This window comes from Hylobates moloch, unplaced genomic scaffold, assembly GCF_009828535.3.
Source record: "Hylobates moloch isolate HMO894 unplaced genomic scaffold, HMol_V3 SCAFFOLD_9, whole genome shotgun sequence".
Taxonomy (NCBI): domain Eukaryota; kingdom Metazoa; phylum Chordata; class Mammalia; order Primates; family Hylobatidae; genus Hylobates; species Hylobates moloch.
In genome coordinates this window covers 76299620-76323363 of record NW_026652284.1, presented here as the reverse complement: position 1 = coordinate 76323363, position 23744 = coordinate 76299620, and the positions used below count along the sequence as shown (strand labels likewise).

Sequence of the window (23744 nt, the reverse complement as noted above, 5' to 3'; positions counted from 1 at the left end):
ATCCCGGTGGGTAAAAATTCAAGTAATAAGGCCGCCGTTAGGAAAGCCAGATGTACTTATTGGTCAAAGAAGGTCCCAGTTTATACTTACTGCCCAGGCAAAACTATTAATAGCTCCTTTGTTCACTGCCCAAGTATCCTGTTTGGTTGTTAAATTACACAGTCACCCTGGCCTTAGTTTACATACGGCTGAGGGTCAAGGAATAAATCACATACTTAGCAATGCACATGCAGGGGGAGAGAGAGATCTTGAAGACATGGTTGTAAACGAACAAACAAAAAAGCAGGATGATAGGAATAGTGAAAAGTGACCTACCTGGTTATGTCCAGTCAACAAGGACAGTGAGCAGTCAATGAGGGGGATCATGAGGGAAAGATGTAATGTTCCATATGATGGCAAGATCCCCAGGGACAGTAGATATTTATTACATAGACAATGTGGAAGAACAAATCAGTGCTTGTTAGATGAATGAAATTGTGCACAGGTAGAGGAAGCAGGACTGATGTGAAGAAAGGACATGGAGCACACCCGGAAGTGGGTGCTTCGGAGCAGATTTGATTTTCCAGGATAATGATATCTAGAAAGAAGTGTGAAGGCTCTGTGGATGTTAGTGGGTCACATCAAAGGAACAGAAGCGACACTGGAGAGGCAATAATTTGGGGAATGGAAGAGATGTAGAGCAGATGAAGCTTTGGGTGTGGAGAGAAGGGTGGTGAAGATCTCACTTGCTGTGTGTGCCAGGCACTGTGCAAGGCTTGGAGACAGAGATGCAGGGAGGCAGCTCTCAGGGTCTGGCACTTTATGACAATCACAAGCAGTTATTCTCAGTGTTGTTTGAGGAGCACAGTCACTAAGGGGCAAATTCTGCCTCAAGGTGGGGTGAGGGAGCCTGCTTAAGAGGGGCCAAATTAGTGTCAGTGTTGGAGATGGCTGGTAAGAACCTTGAGGAAAGCATAGGGATTTCCTAGCTGTACAAGTGGGGAAAGGTGGAAGGATTGTGTGAGCACATGCAGGGAGGTGCGGCTGCAGTACAGAACATCTCTAGGATTGTGAGGGCAGGTGAGGATGCAGGCAAGGATGCAGGATGGGCAGCCTTGTATTTCAAGCTGGAGCATAAGAATTTTATCTCATGGTTTGCCAGGAACAGTTCTTAAAGTAGGAGAGTGTTTCACAAACTCGCTGTGAGCATTGGCTTGAAGGACGTGGAAGGATGGAGAGTCTGGATGGAGCAAGGGAAACAGGGGAGGAGAGAAGCTGCAAGAGAATTCCCAATCTGTTAGAAGCAGAGGAATAGAGAGGAAGAGATGGAGTGAGGGGATACTTGCAGGGTATATTTGGAAGGTCTTGAGGACAATTTGGATGTGGAAGGTGAGAGAGAGAGAGGACTCAAATATTTTGACTATGAGGAAATCTTTGGGAAGGTGGTGAAAGGAGACAGTCCCAGAAACAGAACTGCAGGGATGTAAGAAATGAGTTTGGTGAAAGAAAGCAGAGACAAGTTCAGAGAGCTTAAGCCTGGAGGGGAGGGTTGAGATGGAGTGATAGTTTGATGGTGGGGAGGGGACAGGGAACAGGAAGGAGAAAGGTGGAGGTGGGCATGCTGCCAAGGCTAAATGAAAGTGGTTTTGTCTTGTTTCCTAAGATGGATGGGGAAGCCTGGGTATATTTGGTTTTGATGGGGTTATAGAAACAGAAGGAAAATGCTGATGAAAAATGAAGGAGAGTCTGTGATCACTGAAGAAAGCAAACAGTTTCAGCAGATGTTACAGTTCTGGTCCGAGGATTCCTACCAGCAGGTACTCCAAGTCTTGAAGATAATGATGGGAAGTTAAAATCCAGGTAGAAATTGGGGGATGGCCGAAAGAGGGAAATACTGAAGAGGCAGAGAACAGCCAGGGACAAAAATGGGACTAATGTGTGTCTGAGGTAGATACCAAAATATCAATAGAGATATCAGTAGAGAAGGGAAGAGAAGAAAAAGAATATCTGGCCCACATGGGTGCTGAATGACACAGAGAAGATGAGAAAAGCAGAAAGCAAGTTTAGGATTGTAGTGGTTGTTTGTTGTTTTTGCCACTCAACATTCATACACACTTCTTGAATCAAGAATGCCCTGATTTTGTTTTGGAGAAACCACCTTTATTCAGTGTTTAGCCTGCATGCTTGCAGTTTAGCTGATGATACTGAGTCCCAGCATTGGGGTAACTTCGTCCAATTTTAATAGTGTATTTCGCCCCCGGGCACAATGATTTGTACATGAGTATGCACCAAGCTCAAGTCAGAGCTAGGAAGGCTCAACTCTGGGATTTTTTAAATGAAGCTATTGATGGAGAAGACTCTTTCATCAAGGACTTGAGTGTAGAAGACTATAAACTGGAGATGCTCCAGACATTTTACAACCTCGAGGGGAGAGTCTATCAGGGAATGCAGACAACATGGTGGAATGCACAATTAATAGATGGAGAGAGAATCTGGGTCTTCATGAAATCATCTGAGCCCTATGCCTAAAGCCAGTCCTAGCCCTGTGATTTTCAGTTGTATGAGCACTAGATTAGTTTTCTTTTGATTAAGCCATTTGGATTGGGTTTTCTTAGTTGCCATAGGAAGAGTTACAACTGATGAAACGATATAGGGGGAAAGTTATGGGAGCACAAAAAAGTGAGTGAAGAAGGGAGGTATTTGAGGATAAGAACAGAAAGGAGGCAGAAGAAAAGAGTCCATTGAGATAAGGTTGATAGGAAATAAAAGGAAAGGATTAACTGACCGGGGCTAGCCAGGCTTTTAACATCCATGAAGAGGTACCCTTGGACTGTAGTAGATTTCATTGATGAACACTAACATAGGAATTAAAGCCACCCTGGGGGTTCAGTATTTTTTCTCATGTACACAAAGAGAAAAACACGCAGTGATGATAGTCACACTCTGTAACACTCATTCATTCATTCATTCATTCATTGTTTCATTTATTTGCTCAGTAAAAGTTTATTAGCATCTGCCAAACAACATGTTAAGAATTAGAGGTAGAAAAGACACCATATTCTCCCTAGAGGTGCTTTATTGAGAGAGAGCAGCAGTCAGATGTAATTAGAGTGCTGGGTGGTCGGTAGACTGGGGATAAGTCTGTGAGTTTGAGCTCAGAGGGAGCCTCAGGGAGGTGACTGCATAGCTAGCATAAGTTAGTAAGAGTTGTGCAGCTAATGGATACCTGAAACAACCCCTGGTTTGGGTATTGGCAGTCTAGATGAGCTTTGTTCTCTCTCAGAGTCTTGGTCCCACACTGGAAAAGAGGAACCAGATGAATGTGTTTCTGTTTTCCTGTTTCGTTTCTCTTAATATGAATGGACACTTGCTTGTTAAATGTGGTACCCTCTGGTTATTGTAGGATGCTGTTCATTTAGGCAGTCAGACATGGATTTTGAAAGTCCTCTTGCCTTTTACAAACTGGTTGCATTAAGTACAATAAGTACACTTTTCTTTATTAATATGCTGACTGTCTTGTATACCTAGGCTGAACAGGTCTGCCTTGTTTGCCTCTCAGAGCAATGTGTATAAGCAGCTGCAAAACATATTTGATGCAATGAAAAAGCAATTTTTGTCTTTAAAATAAACACCAACTTTTCTCTTCTGTAAGCCTGTCCAGATGATCAAAAGCCAGATAAGGCCTTAAAACAAATTCCCTTTTCCCATTTGCAATGTAAAAAACTCCTTTATTCCCAACACACCCTCCCCTTTCATTAATGGAAGCGCAGCTCTTATCTTGATGTATGTGTAGCTGGTGCTTCTTCAGTTCTGACAACAAGAAAAGTGAGCAACAGAAAATAATGGAGCCCTGAAAAATTGCTGTCTTATACCCCTGAAATTTCTCCTTCTTTCAGGCCAAATCCACCCGCGTACCATGTTTGAGAAATGATGAGCACAAGAGGTATCTGTTAAGTCGACAGCCTGCAAAGCTTTTTCTTTTAAATAGCCAATGATTATTGAATCGTTGGCCAGTCTTGAACACTCTTAGGCACAGTAACAGTTAATAGAATGGAGAAGCCATCATCTTTTGGCCTTCAAAAGCTTCTGAACTAAGATGGGTATAAGGAATTAGAAGGAAAATAATTGAAGAGCCAGAGCTGCAGCAATCTCAGAATCTCTGGACTCAAATATAGTGGCTGCAGCTTCCTGGGCCATGTCCCATTCTTAAAGTGTGCGATAAGCAAAAAACATGTACTATTCTCTTGTTCTTCACATACTGTGAGGGATAAACATAAAAGTAAATTCTCCATCTGAGGGAAATCCTGCATATCCAAGCTGCGTAGGGTGGCAATCAAGTGTATACTAAGTTCTGGTTGCTGCTCAATGATGAGCACAGCATCAAGCCCGCCAGCACTTACAATAGAACAGTGATCTGTAGCCAGACCAGATCTTCAGGTGTTTCAATAAGGCTACAGGTAGTTGATTGATTTCTTTTGCCATCTAGGATGATTCTATATCAAGGACTATGAAATATGTTTGCTGACATCATTTTGACCAGATCTTCAGGCCAGATGACTTTGCCTTTAGTCAGTCTGGAGCAGGCTATGGCCACAGAAGGAAGGAAGCAGACCTGACAGACTCCATCGTGATATCGTATCTAAGGTATCTAGAGTCATTACAGGCTTCCAGGCTTCCTATGGACTCAATGGCTAGATGGGGGCATGGGCTCCGGCATGGGCACCCTTCTCATTTGCAAGGTCTGTATCCAGGACCCTGATCACCTCATAACATCTAGCACGAGCGCTTCACCCAAAGTTTAGGCACCATGGCCAAATACCATACCATATTCTCTGTCCACTGGTTGGTGGACACCATAAATAATGAGGTGCTCTACTTTGCTTCTGAGACTTCAAGCTGACCCTCTGACATTGACAATGACCTGAGCCACCCCATCTTGATCTGCCTGTCTCCACTTTCCAGGCAAGTTCAATACAAACTTCCACAAACTGGTGGTCTGCCTGGCCCCCATTCCTTATGTTACTTCTTTATGTCAGGTTTCGCCTCACTCACTAGCTTGGAAAACTACTAGTACTCGGCTCTGACTGCAGCAAAGCTCGCCCAGCAAACTCTCAATGCCAAAACAAGATGGCAGCATGTGATTCATGTCATGCTACTGTTATCATCATCATCATTTTTTGAGGACAGAAGTCTATGAAGGAAGTGTATAAGGACATGCTCAACTAAGAAGCAAGAGCAGCAGCTGCTACAAAGAATGGATCCCCAACAATATCAAGACAGTTATCTACAACATTCCAACCAATGGGCTCAAGGTGGACATTAGCAGAAAACCACCATCCAAGAGCTCTTCAAGGGAATCTCCTAGTCTAAGCAGTTCAATGCTATGTCCTGTCTGAATGCTTTCTACATTAGAACACAGGGAAAAGAATGAGTGAAATGCAGTTCCTGAAGAATGAGAGCAACAACAACACCTTTGTTAAAAAAAAAAAGTCAATGGCATCAGAATTCCACAAGGAAGAAGAGAAGGAATTTCAGCCAAGAGTCCAAGAAGGTCTGAGGACCTAATCCTCTGCCCCCATACATTAGTCTTCTCAGTTTACCCAGCCTTCAACATGACCCCATTCCCCCCGCCCTAAAATTACCATTTTTTTTAAGTCTCTGTCTTTGTTTATTTGTTTTTCTGGGGAAGGGAAAGGGGGACTTGTCTCTTTCTTCTGGGGAACTGGATTTCTGGGTCTTTTTCTATCCGAGAGCATACTACCACGTCTTCACAACTCAAATGCCTACTGACATGAGCCCAGATCATGGCCAAGAGAAAATGAGGACCAGAGTGATTGACTCCTAGTAGAAGCAACTGGGTCAATTCTAATTTGTCTTTCATTTACCATCTCAAGATGTTTCTCTGGTTTTTGTATGACTACTTCACTTTCTCCTCCACCTTAGGTTCAGGCGAGATGTTGATGGTATTGCTCAGTTCTCCTCTCAGGTCTGCTCTGAGCCTTCATTTTCCTTTGGAGGAGACTGTCCCACTCTGTTAAGGTGGCCCGCATACTTCGCCTTCTTTTTGGGGGCAGACAGGAAGTGGGGAGAGAGAACTGCCTTGATCTCTAAGCATCTAAGGAGGACCCCCCTCCTCTTCTTTCCTTGCTCATTACATCCCCAAAATATGGAAAGAAATGTATTACCAGCTAAAAACAGAATACAGTTTTTTTCCCCAGAAGATGGAGGAATCAAAAGATGCCCCACCATCACTCATTTGCAATTTCTCTTCTTTGTTTTTTTCCTAAGCTGGGACATTTTTTCTGCCTTAGTTTTCCTGTTCTGCCACTCAGATTTCAGTTTTGTGTGAGATTTACTGCTCTTTGGAAAGATGAGGTTCTATGAGCCAAAAACAAACAGAAAATGAAAAAAAAAACCTTATGCTAAAGCGTGACTCAATTCTTGCTTTCATTCAATCAACTTTCATAAAGCATCTAGTACATGCCAAGCATTGATTTGGGGAGGGCACACACCCTGTCCTGCCTGCAGCATCTGGTCTTGCTGCCATTTAGGTGGGAGTTGAGCCAGGTAGCAGCTAATGAATGGTGGGCCACCCTCTGGAGGGCAGGGATTAAGTCTGGATGGAGGTGCTAAAGTGGCCAACCACGACTGCAAGGATAGAAAGTGTGTTGGAATTGCTTTCTGTGATCTTGTAACTCTTCAAATCCCTCTAGGAATATTGAAATTCCCAGTTTAAGGAAAACTGCCTTCCCACAGTGGGATATAGCCACAAAAATGCATTTATATAGAATTTTTGCTGTTTATTCTAAAGAAGTAGATCAAAACCAGGCAAAAACTCCCTTCCCTCTTCCCCTCCCTTTTCAGGGACACTTGGCAGGAGGCATTTTTGATTGTCTTAGTTGGGGGGACGGTGAAGGTGGCATCTAGTACGTAGAGGCCAGGGGTGCTGCTAAACATCTTTCAATCCACAGACAGCCTCCCATAACCAAGAATTATCAGGCCCAAAGCGTCAACTGTGCTGAGGTTGGAAACCCCGTTCTAAAGGAAGAGACCTCTGACCCTTCCCTAATTGTGCAATGATAGTAATAATGCACATTTGACAAGCACTTACTGTGTGTCAGATGCTGTTCTTAGGGTTTTACTTGCAGGACTTCACTGATTTCTCATTATCAATGACAAAGGAAGTCTTATCATCATCCCCATTTTCCAGATGTGGAAAATGAGTGCTGGAGAGATTAAGTGTTTTGCTGCAAGTCTCCAAGCTAGAAAGCAACTGGGTCAGAATCTGAATCTCAGCAGCCTGTGGCCAAGTTCATATACACTTAACCTTGTTTATAGGTTGCCTTTCTCCTGGACAACAAAGCTTGCTAAAGTTCATTGTTCTCAGTTGGAAGTATGTTTTGTTTTTTTTTCGCTTGGGTGAATATAGCAACCTAGAAGAGCGAGTATAGGAGAAGGGACAATCTCAACAATTTGTCTTTGTAATGAGAATAATCAAAGTCCTCTTGTCTCTATTGCTGCACTGGAGTGGGTGGATCCTGGTGAACATGAAGGAAGAGATGCACCTGACCAGACAGGACCCACGTTAATGACAGGGCACACTGTGTCAGGCAAGGCGCTCCTCTGAAGCCACACACACCCTGCTTGCTGATCTCCCTGCAGTGGAAGGTTAAGTCTGCAGCATCAGCCAGCCCCAGAACCCTTTGAAATACCATGTCGGAAACTTCTTGGCAAAGCCTAACAATAGAAACCATAAGCAGATTCTAAATTACCATTATCATTAATCGGGGTTGACATGTAACTGGCCCCTCCTAAGTACTGCTCAATCATTGCCCCCCTTTATTCATTTCTCCAAGATTCCCACAGGCCTCCTTAGAGTAAAGGGTACCTGAGCCGTGCCCCGGTGTGTGGTCCTCGGCAGAACAATGGAAGCAAAGTAATCCCTGACAGAGCCGGGCTGGGACCTTCGACATAAAGCAGATATGGGGGCAATGTGAGAAAGGGCCATGGGGGGAAGATCAGACAGGGAAGAAGACCGGGAGAGCAGCCAGGTATTAAGGGGCCGGGTAGGGGCAAGGAGAGCCAATAATAGAGGTTGGGTGAAATGGAATGAGCACAGTTTGTGTTCAGAGTTGGCATTTGTCACTTTAATGGATTCCAAAGAAGGAGGCAGGCATGCTTTCCAACTAGCCTGGGAAACCAGTTACATATGGGAGAAGGGTTTTTAAAAAGCCCTTCATTCAAGAAACTTATCTGGAAGCTATTGTTTTAGAGCATTTTTAAAATAACTGTTAATTATGATTCAGATTTTTTTCACTTTTGCACCGCACATGGGTTTTAGGAACTGCAAAAAGCCCAGACCATATCTTTAATCTGTCCATTCACACATTCAGCTATTTGGCAAATATTTATTGAGATCCCACTAAGTGCCAAGCACTGTTCATAACACTGGGGATGCAGCCATGGACAAAATATGTATGGCCTGGCCCTCACAGAGACTGCATTTTAGAGGGGCGACAGAAAACAAAACAGTAAGCATAATAAACAAGTAAATGACTTCTTCTCATCAAAGGACACAATCAACACAATGGAAAGGCAACCTATGGAATCAGAGAAAATATTTGCAAATTATATATCTGATAGGGGTTAATATCCAGACTACATAGAGAACTCCTACAACTCAGCAATATCAACAATAAAAACTTGATTTGAAAATAGGCAAAGGACGTGAATAGACATTTCCCCAAAGAAGATATACAACTGGCCAATAAATATATGAAAAGATGCTCAACAGCACTAATCGTTAGGGAAATGCAAATAAAAGCCACAATGAGCTATCACCTCACATCCATTAAGATGTCTACTATATTAAAAAACCAAAACTCCAGAAAATAACAAGTGTTGGTGAGGATGTGGAGAAATTGGAACCCTTCTGCAATATTGACGGGAATGTAAAATGGTGCAGCCACAATGGAAAACAGCATGGCAGTTTCTCAAAAAACAAAAATAAAATTACCATATGACCCAGCAATTCTACTTCTGAGTATATACCCGAGAGACCTGAAAGCAGGATCTTGAAGAGAGATTTGTACACCCATGTTCATGGCAGCATTATTCACGACACCCAAAAGGTGGAAGCAACTCAAGTGTCCATCGAAGAATGAGTAGATAAGCAAAATGTGATATATACATACAATGAAATTTTCTTCAGCCTTAAAGATAAAGGGAATTCTGATACATGCTACAACATGATGACCCTTGACATTTATGCTGAGTGAAGGAAGACAGCCACAAAAAGACAATTCGACTTTTATGAGGTATCTAGAGTAGTCAGATTCTTAGACACAGAATGTAAAATGGTGGTTGTCCCTGCCTGTAGTTATCAGCTACTCCAGAGGCTAAGGCAGGAGAAGCACTTCCACCCAGGAGGCGGAGGTTGCAGTGAGCAGAGATCACACCACTGCACTCCAAACTGGGGGACAGAGCGAGACTCCGTCTCAAAAAAAAAAAAAAAAAAAAAAAAAATGGTGTGTGTCAAAGGATGAGGCAGAGGGAAAGGGGAGTGGTTGTTTCATGAGTAAAATATCAGGTTTGAAAGATAAAAGGGGTTCTGGAGATTGGTTGTACAACAATGTGAATAAACTTATCAGTAGTGAACTATACACTTAGAAATTGTTATGATGATAAATTTTATCATGTTTTATGTAATTTATTCCAATTGAAACTTTAAAAATAAGTAAATAAGAATAGTTTGTTAGAAGGTGATGAGTGCCCTGGAGACAAAGTGTAGCTGAGGGGCAGGGAGTGGCTGTGCAGGGTAAGCCACATTGAGAGAGTGACATTTGAATGAAGACTTGATATTGATGAAGGATTGAGCCATGTAGATGTGGAGTAAGAGCTTTCTAGGAAGAGGGCAAAACTAGGGCAAAGGTCTTAAAGTGACCTGGCGTGTTTGAGGGACAGGAGGCCAGGGAGGATCCAGCCAGGTGAGCCAGGGTTAGAGAAGCAGCAGATCGTGTTAGGCCTTGGATGCCACTGTAAGGATCTGGCTTTTATACTGAGTGAGGGCCAAACCACTGGAGGACTTTGAGTAGAAAAGAGCAATATTTTAACTGACTTATGTTTCCTTGGGATCGCTCCACTTGCTGTGCTGAGAAAGGACTGTAGGGGGCAAGAAAGGAAGTTGGAAGACCAGTGGAGGCCGCTGCTTCAATCCAAATGAAAGAAATTATGATCACCTGGACCCAGGTAAGAAGCGTAGAAGTCTTGAGAATTGGACAGATTCTGGATAAAATTAGAAGAGAAAGTCAATTGAATTTCTTGGTGAATTGGAAGTAAAGTGTGAAAGAAAAAAGCAAGAATGACCCTAAGACTTTTGTCATGAGCAGTGGAAAGAATGGAGTTACTGTTAACTGAAATGTGCAGAGCAGCAAGTCCAGAGGTTTTGGGGAGAAGAGCAGGTGTTTGATTTAGGCATATTAAGTCAGAGATGATAATCACGTATTCAAGAGGGACTTCAGTGGATATATGGGTCTAGAATTCATGGGGGAGGTTGGGGAATTATTAGTGTACATAAGTCACTTGGGGAATTATTAGTACCCAGATGATATAGATTAAAAGCCATGGATCTGAAGACGGTCACCTTCAAAGTGAGTAGAGAGAGAAGGGAGGGGGCCCTAAAATGCACCTAGGATGACCTAATATTAACAGGCACAGAGAAAAGGAGGCATCAGAACAGGAGACTGAGACACACAGCGGCAGGTACCATTCAGAGTCCATAGTGGCTACAGAGAAACGATAAGATGGAGCCGGAGAGGCTACCTTCTCAAGATAAGGAAAAACTGAGTCCTAGAAGGAAGAAGGGATTTACTCAAGTCACATAGCTAGTCAGTGGCAAACTGAAAGTAAGTGCTCCTCATAGGAACGTGCCTATTCAGCAAGCAGAAACAGAATACCTAATTTTAATGGAGGTGGGGACCAAACCCTCAGTAAAGTACGAAAATTCTTTCTTTGAAGTTCATCTAGACTAGCATGTAATTAGACAGTATGTTACAAATGCTGTAAAACTGACAATACAATAAGCAAAGCCAAGGAAAAGAAAAGTTAACTGTACATCCTGGTGACTTCATGAGCTTGAACAGTTAATAGGCTAGCAGTGCTAGCACAATTATAAACTTAACTTTCAAATCTGCTTCTTCATAGAAATTCTCTGTTCAGCCCTATTCAAAGCTTGTCATTTTCTCAAAATTCCTTTTTAATGACCAGACCTATCATAATGCCTAGAAGTGTTTTGAATTCTCATGTTGAAGAAATTATCAAAGCCCACCAGACATAATAAACAGTGTTTTGCAACTCAGTGTTATTTGTAAAATGAAGCCCTAAGAGATGCACATTGTGTATTTTGAGCCACAAGTTTTTCTTTCATGGTCATTTCAGTGGCATTCTTAATGCATGGCATGTTTTACCTTGACCTAGTCTATCTTCAAAAATATTTACACATTGATATTTTGAATATTTTCAATAACGTCCCAATTGTATTTTTTCCATGTACCTTTATTTTATTTCCCTTTTTTTTCCTGAAGCTGCTCCGTATCTCACCTCTCATAGTTTCAGGCTTTCAGAAAAACTTGGAAGAGGGAAGAAATAAAAAAGTAAAATCACCCATAAAATCATTATCCAGAAACAATAGCCATTACTAACATTTTAGCAAGTTTATTTGTAGTGGATTTTTCCCTCTATGCTTAACTCCTTTTTAATTATCAGTAATTTTACAGGCCTAGTATCTTAGGTTACTAGTACTTCCCAAACAGCGGGACTATTCTGGGCTCTCCGCTTCTGGAGAAATAAGTGACTGAGCAGAGAGCAGAGAAGACAAAACCCATTCCTTGGCTTTGGAGTTTGAAAGCCAATGTGTTTAAGCATATGAAGATTATAGATCAGCATTGTGAGGACAGGATTTCAGAAGTATAGGACCTTGCTCTTACTCCCTCAATCCTCAATACACACACACACACACACACACACACACACACACAAACCCTGGGCTGGGAAGAAGAAAAAGGTGACCCAGGGGAAATTTGGAAGATTCCAGAGGAAGACATTAGGCTCTATTCTTCAGGTTAATCACCAGGAAAATGGCAACAACTGAAGACAGAATATCAGATTTGAGAGCAAAGGAGTCTGTTCTCATCTTTCAAGTGGGACCTGGGGAAGTGGTAAAATCATACAGAAAAAATGGCTCTGGGTTTGTTCAGACAAGGAAGACTAAACCAGTCTCACAGAGGGTCCTATACTGTAGTTTAGAAGCAACAAGATGATCCAAGATGGAAAGTCGATCTTGGCTGGAAATGAGGGCTATGGCAGATTGGAGGGTAGACTTTTCCACAGGAGTCCAAGTGCCCTGCTGATACGGAGGAGCAGCTAGGAGAAAGGAAAAACTCTGGATTCTGTAGTAAAGTTTCTAGCACTCCAAGGAACATAGCTCAAAAGGGAAATTAACTTGTTATAGAATTTTTTTTTACCCTTGGGTTTGTGAACTGAAATATCCTGATTTTTTTGCTACCTTCAAGATTTCTTAATGAAAATCATTTTTAATACTGGCTTAATATGTCATTGATTGGATGCCATAATTTTCCTAACAAATCCCTTATTTTTAAACATTTTTATTATGTCTATTTTTTGCCATTATAATTAATGCTATGTATTTTAAAGCATGAGCATCTAGGACGAGTGTTTGAAAAAATTCCTGAAGTGGAGCTATTGGTTAAAAGGCTAGAACAATTTTCTTTCCAATGATACATTATGACCAAATTGCTTTCCAAAAGTTTTGTAGAAATGTAATCATGAGTCATCTATAGGAATTCATTGTTAGACTTAAACGTTATATCAGCATCAAATGACTACCATTTTATAGTTGAAGAAGAGATTTCACTGGTCTATAAATCATATATATTTCTTTTTTCTATGGTTAAAAGGGCAACATATATTCATTTTAGAAAATTTAAAATGTACAGGAAAGTGTGAAAATCACCAATAATCCCACTGCTTGAAGATAGCTACTGTTCACATGCTAATGTGCTTTTCCCAGTCTTTCTTTCTCTGAGTGTGCATATCTACTCACACACACAATCACATGCACCTATATTTTGCTTCTTACAAAATTGGAATCATATCATATATATCATTATGCACATTTTTGATTTAACAATGATATGAAAGTTTTCCAATATCATAAAATATTCTCCTAAAACATTCATTTGCACAATTATTAATGTTTGAAACCTGCCTTAGACACAAAACTCTCACTCAATAATAGCTTGCTGTTGCTGTGATGTAATGGGGATATTAAAACCATTAAGTGGAGGCTGAGACGGAAGAATTGCTTGAGGACAGGAGTTTGAGACAAGCCTGGGCAACATAGCAAGACCCCATGCCTACAAAAAGAAACCAACAGTGGGAGGATGGGCTGGAGCCTTAAAACATGACTTTAAATGACTCTATATAATGTATTATAATGTTTTGTTATATACCGCAATTTTTTAAATCATCTCCCCAGTTATTGGAGATTTAGATTATTTCCTATTTTTCACCATTGTAATAATTCCAAGAGGATCATCCCTGTATACATCTTTGTGCACACATCTAGCTCCAATTATTTTCTTCAGATAAATCGTTAAATGTCAAGATGTTTGAATAAAAAATTATGCATGTGTTAAGGCTTCTTGTTGTTACCAAATTGCCTTCTAGGAAGTTTATACCATTTTTAACACTCGTTAGTAGTACTTGTATGAGAATATCTATTTACTTGCACCTATGCCAGAACTGGGCATTATAATATTTCAATATCTCTGCCATTTCATTTGCAAAAAACAACATCTTGTGGTTTAAAAAATTTTGGTTAATAGTGATATTGACCAGTTCCCCAAGTATGCTAATTATTATATCTCACCGTTTGTAAATATTCTTTTTAATGTTTTCTTCAGGTGAATTCCATGACATTGAGAGCAAGTATACTGAGTAGTATTTAATAAACACTTGTTGATTACTTTGAGATGCATATGAATGCCAATTCTTTGAGTTTGACTACTTCTCTTCTGAGGTTCTCTGGGGGGGATCCATTAAAACAATAATAGCGTTCTTCAGTTTTCTTTTTGTAGTGTTTCAAAAAAGCTTAGTAAAAATTTGTACACATATACAATAAGATTGGGCAGCTTACTAAAATATCTTTTTTTTTTAATTGGCTCGGAATTTTACATCATTGTTACATTGTACTGGTTGAAATCTCAGATTAGTGGCTTGAAATGATAGATTGGTGAAAAAAAGTGTTGCAAAATACTGCTTTGCTTGGTAGTTGCCAGGAAATAATACAAATCCCTGTTATTGAAAAGGGTGAGAACCATTAGATTACAATGTATCTGAGTGCTGAGTTTAGGTATTTCCTTTTTTTCCCCTTTCATCATAATTATTCTCGTTTATAGATTTTTTGATTGGCTAATTTAAGCATTATATTTTGTTGTAGTGGTTTATATACTTTTATTCTTCCATAAAAATAATTTGTGTTCATTAAAAAACAATTAAGCAGCACAGAGAGCCCAGAGAAGAAATGTTGGGGGTGCAGATGGGGGTATTAAGGGAGACCAGGCAAATCAACGCCAAGCAGATTTCCCAAACAATTTCGATTAAATATGAACACCACTTATGTTTCATGAGTAGTTGCTTACCTCTACTTCTCTTGGACTGGTTTTGGTAATATACACATAAAGATGCACATACACAAACATCTATCTCACATAGATATTGGCACATGATTCTGGCCTTCAAAATGTATGATGAGGCTGAGTGTGGTGGCTCATACCTGTAATCCCAGTACTTTGGGAGGCAAAGGCAGGAGGATCGCTTGAACCCAGGAGTTTGAGACCAGCCTGGGCAACATAGGAAGACCCTACCTATAGAAAAAGTAAACAAATTAGCTGGATGTAGTGGCACGCACCTGTGGTCCCAGCTACTTGGGAGGCTGAGGTGAGTGGATCATTGAGCCTGGGAGGTTGAGGCTGCAGTGAGCCGTGATTGCACCACTGCACTCCAGCCTGGGTGACGGGGAAATACTCTCTCTCAAAAAAAAAAAAAAAAAGTATGACAATTTGCAGTGTACAGTAAGCCCTCACTTAATGTCACCAATAGGTTCTTGGAAACCTTGATTTTAAGTGAAATGACTTACTGCATGATGTAGGAGCTTAAAGTTGTAATTTCCAAGAACCTATTGACAACCTCGAGGACTTACTGTAGTTTAGTGTAAAGGGTATTGACTTCGAAGTTGGAAAATAAGGGGTTTGAGTTTGATTCCATTATTTGGCAGTCATGAGGCTTTGGGTAAACTAATGAGTATCACTCTCCTTCGCATATCTTTATTTTAGGGGTTTATTGTGAGCGTGAATGGGAAAGAATTGGAAAATGTCGTGTCTGACATCTTTGGTCCATGTATTGTATCTCCACTGGACTTTAGTATTCAATCACACCAAATCCAATGAATTAGTTGAGACCTGGAGCCCAAAGCATCATTTCTGGTTTGGCATCTCAGAACCTCTTTCTCCCTATCTAGCAACCATAACAAAGTGCTTGTGAGTTGCAAGACTACTAATATAGGGTGACTCTAGTTATCAATCTTTTATTTTTTTAAGAACTGGACCAGATTCCCATTTTTATCTTATCAGGTTATCTATGCTCAGTGGTGAGTTGGCTGTCCACTGGCTTTCTTCAATTGACCCTACCTATAGGCAATTGCTAAATACCCAATTCTTGGGAGTAATTGTTCTTCCCCTCACTTTTATATAGGGGTGGCCTCTTTAAAAAGCTGTCCCATTAAGTGGGACAGCTAACTAGGCTGCCTTATATTCAGCAAAGCAATTATGACCAAACCTGCCTGGGATTTGCCTTGCAGTGTGTGGGCACTTTCAGCTGTGAGGCTGCACCATGTAATGTGTTCTGTCGGACTCAACTTGACACAACTTGCATGGTGCATTTACTTTCTTCATTCAAAGAGATTCTCTCTTTTAAGGCACTGGCTACTGAAAAATATGCAAGTGACCTGAGGGAAGAGACCCAGGGCCTCATCTTTATTCAGACATATCTCAGGTTAACCCCGAGACAGTTAACCCATCATGTTTATTGGTGGTATTTTAGCAGCAAGATGTTGATTTTACAAGTATGTTATTATCGGGTTTTATTATTAAGCTACTTATAAAATACCTGATTCATGTGGATATTTAACAGCAAGATTGAATTGTTTTTTAGTATTTCTTTTTAATTATTTAGAAATATTTAGAAAATCTTATGATTTTACCTCCCAATCTTTCTATAGATGAATCAGAAAGACTCTCTGCAGCCAATTTCCTTAGTACCCTTGAGAAAAATCAGTTTAGCTATGCTTAACTTTACTCCCTGAGGCTTGGGATGTGTTCCCTAAATAAATTTCTTCTCTCCTTGGTTGTTGAAATATTTCATGTGTGTAAACACACACACACACGTGCACACACAGATACACACAAACAATTATTCAGGGGTTTTGGAGCAGAACAGACATGGCCAGGTGCAGTGGCTTACACCTGTAATCCCAACACTTTGAGGGGCCAAGGCAGGAGGACTGCCTGGGCCCAGGAGTTCGAGACCAGCCTGTGTAGCACAGGGAGACCCTGTCCTTCCAAAAATAATTAAAAAATACAAAATTAGCTGGGCATGGTGGTGTGCGCCTGCAGTCCTAGCTACTTGAGAAACTGAGGCAAGAGGATTGCTTGAGCCTAAGAGGTTGAGGCTGCAGTGAACTGCGATAACACCACTGCACTCCAGCCTGGGTGACAGAGTAAGACCATTTAAAAAGAAAAAAAGAGCAGATATGATTAGAAAGACTCTTCAGCCAACAGTTAGAAGTAGCATTTATTGGATGCTTACTATGAGCTGGGCACAGTGCAAGCACCCCGTTTGTGTTATCTTATAGTCACTAAAAAAACTCACATGAGGGCAGTGCTCTTATCACCCCCTTTTACATGAGAACACTAAGTCGCAAAGAGTTTAAATTGCTTGTTCAAGCCCACATAGCTGTTCTGAGAGGGAGCCAGAATCACATCCAGGCCTGGTCGACTCCAACGTCAGATGCACGTGAGAATGGCGGAGGTTGTGAAGCTGTGGGTTCGAGGCTTCATGGAGCCCTGACTTGGAAGGGTTGCAGAATTGCCTTGGGACCCTCGGTTTCTAACCTAGTGTGGGTTCTGTGAGGACAAGAAGCGGGCACTCTAGGCCCTGGAAATGCTCAGTGGGTCCATGCCCCTGACATGGACCATCTGTTCTCATTTCCTCGTGTGAACTTGTTATGGTTAATTTTATGTGTCTGCTTGGCTGGGCCACGATGCCCAGATAGTTGGTCAAATTGTCATGCTGGGTGTTTCTGTGAGGGTGTTTTTCTAGATGAGATTAGGATGTAAATTGGTAGCCATCAAGCTAAGCAAATGGTAAAGTAGTGGGCCTCATCCAATCAGTTGAAGGCCTTAATAGCACAAAGGCTGACCTCCTCTTACCCCGCCCCCGACCAGCAAGAAAGAACTCTGCCAGCAGGCAGCCTTCAAATTCTGAGCTGCAACACCAGCTCTTCCCTGGGTCTCCAATCTGCCCACCTGCCCCATTAAATGTGGGACCCACACGGCCACTACAATCTCATGAGCCAATTCCTTAAATCTCTCTCTCTCTCTCTGCATACAACTTCTTGATTCTGTCTCTCTGGAGATCGCTGATTCCTACAGAACCTGTTCAAACTGTTAGTGATCGTCTCACTTTTCCTCTAGGATCCCCCATAGCTTGCTATGTCCCGCCTCACAACCACCACTGAGCATCTTAAAGGTGTTTGTTTTTATCTTTTTTCCAATTTTAAAAATTACAGTTATTCCCGTTCTTTTTTTTCTCACCAAATTGTTTTCTAAGAGTGAACTTGACAGTGCTGGAAGTTCCTGGCCCCCTTGGGGGAGTCTCACCCCACTCTCTCCCTCACTCCAGGCAGCCAGACCTTCTTCTTCCTTCAAGTCTCCTCCCATGCTTAGCATTTGAGGTTTGCGGTGCTTGTAACAATTTCCCCCCAAAAAGGTTCCTGTCTGTTTCCTTCTCCACACTCAGGCCTTGGCTTACACATCTGCTTCTGATAGGCCTTCTAACACCCACTTCAGAGTAGCTCTCCAGTCTCATTCTAGCACATCCCTTTGTTTTATTTTCTTCAATGCATGTATCACTTCTGATGCATCTTCTTTCTTTACTTCCATAGTGTTTGCTTTCCCCGCCAGAATGTCAACTCTGTAGAGTTCTGTCTGTCCTTCTCTTGCCTGTCCTTTTCACAATTATACTCCTATGCCTTGAACATTGCCTAGCACAGAGCTGGAGCTCAAGAAACAGAAGTTGAGTGAATGAATGAATAAATGAATGAATGGACAAATATATTTTATCAGCTGGGTAGGCAAGTGTGTGCAGGTGCATGATATCCTACTGGTGAGAAGAGAGTAAATTGCTCATTTTTGAAGGTGCATTAACTCTTTCAGGCCCCTAGGGTATCATTTAGTTCACTGGAATAGTAATTTACTAAACTGTACCTTAGGGGCCTGAAAATGTTAATGCACCTCCAAAAGTTTCTAATTTACACCAGGGAGCAGTTTATTTACCCAGCAGGGTTTGACCTAATAGGTCTTAACTCCATTTAAGAGAGTCATAAGGACTTTATCACTTTTCCACCTTCACATTTCCTACTTCTAGCATTTATCTGCTTGTGGAATACTGTTGCCAGTAGCTACTGTGTTTATGCACACCCATCATATTCATACCAATACCAAGACCTGAAACATTGCTTTCTTATGGCACTGGCACACATCTTTCATGTATATTTTAATTTGTATAATTAAAAAAACTGTATATTGCAATCCATTCACATAATGTTATTTTAGTGGCTTCTTGGTATATATTTTAAATAATTCCTTAAATAGCTCACATTTTGTTTTAATCCAATAATTAAATCACGGTGTTAGAAGATGTAAAAAATTCTATGCATTTGGGTTACCAACCCTTATTTACAATATGCAGGCCATTATTTTATTTCTTTTTGTTGTTTCAAATAGCAAAGCTGCTTCCACTCCTAATCGTGAACACTTTTGTCCTGAGGTTTTCCAGATTTAGTCTAATCTTTCCTCTTTTGCTAATTACTGTCAATTGTGTACTATTGCAGCATGTCAAAAAAATCTCTTCCCCTCCTGAGTTTATTGTTTTGAAGAATAATTCTTACAGATTCAGCTGTGGGGATATCCTTAATTCTTGTCACACTGATGTTACAGGACTTGGTAAAATGTTTCTCTTGACTTTGGGGTAAAATCAGGTATGATTGTTACCAGCAATAAGTAGCAGGGTTTTTCATAAAACTGATCGTGGATGGGGTTTTCCAAATATGGCATAAACCCATTAATGAAGCATTCCCTCATTTAGTCTTTGTGATAATTCATCCTGGACTGGGTTTGAATATGCCCTTGCTGTAGAATGAGGGTTTGCTAAGTAAATAATAGTGTAAATCAGATTAGAGAGAACAATTGCTTTTGAGAATGTTAGCACTGTATGGTAAAATCTTGATAGGGTTACTTAATTTTTTGGTACCATGAAGTTTTTTGTTGTTTTTGTTTTTGGTTAAACACCTTAGAAACATGTTCTCCTTTTCTGTTTCAGCTAATAAGGTAATTAAATTTGATTTCTGAATATTTTAATTCCTCAGGGATATCATTCTGGACAACAAGGACTGCTTAACATAGGTCAGTAGACGTGAATTAATTAGAGTATCAAGTCTCTGGAAGTTTTAAATGATATTTGTTGATGCAGAGTTATGGTCTTGTGAGTTGATTCATCCTTCTAAAGGTAGATTGCAGCAAAAACATCAGCAGGATCCAGGGTAATGGAGGTTTTGATTATGGTTCTTTATGTTTACAGAGATCCTCCAATTTCAAATAGATTATTTATTAAAGTCAGCAGTTTGTGTATTTGAAATAAGAAGATATCTTTTATTTCAAAAATTTTATCATTCAGACTTTTTGTTAATTCGGAATTTCTTCTGCCTTCTAACCTTCTAGGCCTTCAGGATTAAAGGGCAATCCTGAATTATTACTCTACTAGAAAAACGTTTTTAGTAAGTAGATTTCAAAAGTGGGCTTTTTCTGCATCACTTCTTTTGTGGGTTGTAAAAAAATTACAAAAACTAGACTTTATACTGGAAACACAGTGGTGTTAAGAGAGGGTTTGGGTGAGCGCTGTTGCTATGGAGACCTTTGTTGGTATTCTCCTGCATAGACTGTCCCACCTCTGTGTTATCTACAGGTGGTAGCAATATTGGAAAGATCAAGGGTCTTACTTTACTGACTTGACCCTGGCATTCTGAAGAGCTACCCCTTAAATTCCTAGCTCCTTAATGGCCTTGTAGCAATAGCTGCTGCCCAGATTGCTTTCTAATTCTTGTTCATATTCTCAAGTTTGAAGCCTCTACCTAACTTCACATTTTTTTTTCTTGAGTCATACAATATATGACTGAACTTTCATCTGACAGCTGGGGATGAAAAACTATATCCTGAAAATGGTCTTGTCTTGCAAATGGAGAAGTCTGAGCCGGTTCATCACTGACTCTCAATCTGTGTTGCTTTTAACAGGATAATTGAGGTCTTGCCATTTTTAAAAAAAACATTTATTTTGGTTCCCCATGGATGAAAGACATCCAGAAGGTATAGAAGTTACACAAGAGTCATGTCAGAAGATGGGAAGTGATTGTTAGGGGGAAATATCAAGCTGTGGATTCTTTAGGTAAATGTGATTGTTTTAGTCAAAATGACTTGTTTGGGGCTATCCTCATGTGTCTTAAAGTATTTGAATGGCACTTGATTTTGTATAACTCCTGTAGATCTCCTTAATGGATTCTTCAGTTAGATAAAGTTTTACATACTAGTGAAAGTTAATGCTGATTTAAGCATAATCAGATTGAAAATTCTTCCCTGTGGTCTACATGAAGGCAGATAAACTTCACATGGAGAATCCTAAATGTTATGGGACACACACAACATCCTGAGTTTTAGAAGTAGTGAGGCACTGTGCTGCTGCTTAATTATTGGATACTATATGCTTTCAAGGAATTTGTTATATATTTATTGGTAATTTTCACAAGATTTTATTACACTGAAGAAATATGTAAATACATGTGAGAAAGCTGTAGTTAGCCTCAAGAAACAAATAGTAATCGTTATTTCAATCTCGTATTTCAATTAACCTTAATCTTTTGTTTGTATAGCCTTCAAAAGCTGTAAAAATCAGTCATTATAGTTTAATTACTAACCACTATCCCAGGTGGTTAACTCCACTTCCTTCTAAACAAGTTCCTTCTTTCATTTAGTTTTTAAATGCCACGACTGGCATTCTCTAACAATGGTTTTATGCCTTATAGCCAGGTGTTGTAAGATACGCTGCAGAATATTTTAAGTCTTGTTGGTTCCTCCTGGTACCAGAGATCTGCTGCTTCTTCTTTTCTTTCTTTTTGAACTGGCCTGTTTGCTGTTCCACTTCAGCATAGAATCACACTTGAGTTTTACATAATGACAGAAGTTGAATGTTTCCTGCTCTAGTGTTTATTTAGTAAAACATTTTACATTCCTGGATAGATACCAGTCTGTCATTAATGGATTCTTGGCTTTTGGCCAATAGCTAATAGTTTTATTGGTCCTCATAACATAGCTATGTGATTTTTGTAACCACAAGGGGCTCTTTTCCGTGTTTGTATTTCTTTCTTTCTCTTTATTTCTTTCTTTCTTTTTCTTTCTTTCTCCTTCCTTCCTTCCTTCCTTCTTTCCTTGCTTCCTTCCTTCCTTTCTTCTTTCTTTTCTTTCTTTCTTTCTCTTTCCTTCCTTTTCTTCCTTCCTTCTTTTTTTCTTTCTTCTTCATATTCTTTTTTTTTTCTTTTTAGAAAAATAACCTAACAACCCAGATGTGCACCAAATTTAAGGACAGAGTATTTTCTTTAAACTGTTATCTTTTCCACTTCATTCATTCTCTTTGCTCTTAGGAAATTCTCACATATCCTGGAGTATTTTGAACAAGGCTTGGGACTCAGTTGCACCATTCCCAGCTCTCTTGTTGCCCTAAGGAGGCTGAGCAAAGCTCATATTCTCTGCCCGGTGCTATTTGCCTATCTCAATAGGGAAAGGCCAAGAAAGGTTATTTACTGTAGGTGAATTTGTAAAGCTTTATTTGATTTAAGTATTGAGTAAAGGGGCCAGCTTTGGAAATCTTGGAGTCAGGTACCCTAAAAGAGGAAGAAAAGGTCTTTACAATTGGGTGTGAGCCAAGTCTGTGCAATTTATGTAGTTTTTTCTTAGACATGTAGGTGTTAATCTTGAATTCAAAACCTGCCATTTCGATCATTAAAAGGTCAGGAAACGACAGGTGCTGGAGAGGATGTGGAGAAATAGGAACACTTTTACACTGTTGGTGGGACTGTAAACTAGTTCAACCATTGTGGAAGACAGTGTGGCGATTCCTCAGGGATCTAGAACTAGAAATACCATTTGACCCAGCCATCCCATTACTGGGTATATACCCAAAGGATTATAAATCATGCTGCTATAAAGACACATGCACACGTATGTTTATTGTGGCACTATTCACAATAGCAAAGACTTGGAACCAACCCAAATGTCCATCAATGATAGACTGGATTAAGAAAATGTGGCACACATTCACCATGGAATACTATGCAGCCATAAAAAGGATAAGTTCATGTCCTTTGTAGGGACATGGATGAAACTGGAAACCATCATTTTCAGCAAACTATCACAAGGACAGAAAACCAAACACCGCGTGTTCTCACTCATAGGTGGGAATTGAACAATGAGAACACTTGGACACAGGAAGGGGAACATCACACACCGGGGCCTGTCATGGGGTGGGGGGAGGGAAAGCATTAGGAGATATACCTAATGTAAATGATGAGTTAATGGGTGCAGCACACCAACATGGCACATATATACGTATGTAACAAACCTGCACATTGTGCACATGTACCCTAGAACTTAAAGTATAATAAAAAAAAAGTGGAAAAAAAAACCCAGATCATGGGACCCCTGAAACAACAACAACAACAACAACAACAACAACAACAACAACAAATAAAACTGCCATTTTTGTCCTGACCTCACACAAGGCTATGCTGTGCTGTCATTAAACTTCCCTGCCTGTTTCCTCTCTGTGTCATTGCCTGTTTAGATCTTTCTTTCCCCATCCCCCCATGTGTTTTAAAACAGAGGCTTAAAAGAAGTTAAAGTGCTTTGTGTCTCTAAATTCCCTACAAATTCAATCTTTTCCCTAGTGCATAAGTTACTATGCAATCTCACGATCACAAAACCATCTAAAAATAAACTATGAAATTGGGCTGAGTTCCAGGATGGCAGATTCTGGTTTTTGCTTTGCCTTAAAATCTACTAAACAATAACAAAAACATCAACAACAAAATATGAAGATTGTGCCTGCCAACTGTGGAAAATTCAGAAAATATGAAGAGGATAAAGAATAGGATAATTATTCCCAATTCCCAGTCTCCATTTCCACCCCGTCCCATCACAATGATACATATTTTAGCGTATTACCTTAATGTAGTTTTTTTCTCTATTTTTTCACATAGTGGAGAGCACTCTTTGCATAAGATTTTTGCATTCTTATTTTTTATT

At 40.3% G+C, this 23744-nt stretch overlaps 1 pseudogene; it reads left to right on the top strand.

Annotated features, from left to right (window-relative positions):
- Positions 1–1700: 1700 nt before the first annotated feature.
- The window catches only part of LOC116813840 (glyceraldehyde-3-phosphate dehydrogenase-like), a 58686-nt pseudogene continuing 36642 nt past the window's right edge, over positions 1701–23744 (top strand).